Source organism: Oxyura jamaicensis, chromosome 4 (genome assembly GCF_011077185.1).
Source record: "Oxyura jamaicensis isolate SHBP4307 breed ruddy duck chromosome 4, BPBGC_Ojam_1.0, whole genome shotgun sequence".
NCBI classification, from domain to species: Eukaryota; Metazoa; Chordata; class Aves; order Anseriformes; family Anatidae; genus Oxyura; species Oxyura jamaicensis.
The window spans coordinates 96,233,109-96,234,694 of NC_048896.1; the positions used below are offsets into that span (position 1 = coordinate 96,233,109).

Sequence of the window (1,586 nt, forward strand, 5' to 3'; positions counted from 1 at the left end):
CGGGTGGGGCCGCGGCGGGGCCGGGCGCGGGGCGGGGACCAGGCGCAGCCCCCGGCCGAAGCCGCCCCGCCGAGGGCGGAGGGCCGCAGCCCTGCCGCGGAGGTAGTCCCCGATGGGAAGGGGGGGGGGACCGGACGGGATGGGACGGGCCTGTGTCCGGCCCCGGCGGGTGGAGCCCCCGCCGCCTTGCCCGGTGGGGGCAGCGCCCGGTCCCGAGCCGCAACCCGGTTCCGGCCGCCGCTCCTGGCACCGAGGCCTCCAGCCCAGTGCCCCGCGGCAGCCCCCGCCGCACCGTGCCGCACCGGCAGAGGTTTCTCCTCCGTGGTACCTGCGCGCTGTCGTGTGCCACCTCCAGACCTGGAGCAGCTCCCGCATCGCATCACCCCTTGTGTTTACCCCTGCACCGGCACCTTCCCCGCTGGCTGGCACCAGGCTGAGATGCGTCTCCCACTCACCACGTCCGTGTAGCTCAGGAATGTTTTGTCTTGCACGTGACTCACCTGCTTGCAAACGTCAGGCTGCTATTTGCCTTTTGTCACACTGTTCTGAGCTGTTGACACATGCTTGGCTCGTGATCTTCTCCATCCCACAGGTTCTGGTTTGCAGAAGTGCTGCCACATCAGTAGTTCCCTGACCTGCAACTGCACAGCCGCCGGTACCTGCATCCATGCAGGACCTCACGTTTGTCATCACTGAGCTTCTCTGCTCTTTTTCTGACCGCTTTTCCTGCTCGTCAGACTCATTGCAAGACAGACCTCTGTTCTGGAGCATGCCTGCAGCCTCTCCCAGCTATGTGGCTTTATAACGTGGGGAGCACATGCACAGGTTTGTTACCATGGTCCATGCATGTGTGAGTGATCGAGCCGGAAGAAGCACTGGTGCACTCCTGCAGCAAGCACTGCTGAGTGCCCTTCCAGCAGTTGTTACCACCTGCAGCACTTTCATCTAGCCCACAAGCATGGGGTTGCACAGGAGAAGTGGGTGTCAGAGTCCAGGATCTGTGGCAGCTCCCTCATTCCCTTGCAGGTAAATGTAGTGCTAGGAAGCTAACTGATGGTGTCTGGGCCATTTGGGGACCAAGGAGCTCACAGGTGACAGACCAACAGCAACCAGACAGGGAAGAGGTGATCAGAGTGTGCTGTGGGCTGCCACGGTGTGCCCAAAGCTCAGTGACGTGGCACAGAGAAGGCTGAACACTGCAAGGAGCACCCAGGGCACTCGAAGCCTCAGCCCCTGGGCAGGCATTATACTGCTCATAACTGGACTTACATATGTCAGCAAAAACTGCACGCAAGGAGCAGGGCAGATGCCGCTGCTGCAGAAAAGCCAGCTCAGCTCTGCCAGGCTGGGTTATTCATGTGCAGAGAGCAATTGCAGGGGCTGGCTGGGCACAAGCCATGCTTGTGCTTGCTCCTTCCCCACCCTCTACACCAGCCTGTGCTGAATTTTGCTGCTGGGACAGGCCGAGTTTGAGGCTGGCCTCTGGAGAAGGCTTTTGGGGGAGACTCCGGAGCAGCCAGGCATGGCATGGGCAGCACTGGGAGCAACCCAGTGCCCCTGCAGTAGCTGGGGTCATGGCATGTTAA

The 1,586-nt window shown here is 61.7% G+C and overlaps 1 protein-coding gene across 1 annotated transcript in view; it reads right to left on the reverse strand.

Annotated features, from left to right (window-relative positions):
* LOC118166741 (protein O-GlcNAcase-like) overlaps window positions 1-804 on the reverse strand; it is a 16,290-nt gene extending 15,486 nt beyond the window's left edge. Inside the window, exon 1 of the mRNA XM_035325877.1 lies at window positions 501-804. The gene's annotated coding sequence lies outside the window, so the exon portion shown is untranslated. The remainder of the gene's footprint in view (window positions 1-500) is intronic.
* Between the last annotated feature and the right edge of the window lie 782 nt (window positions 805-1,586).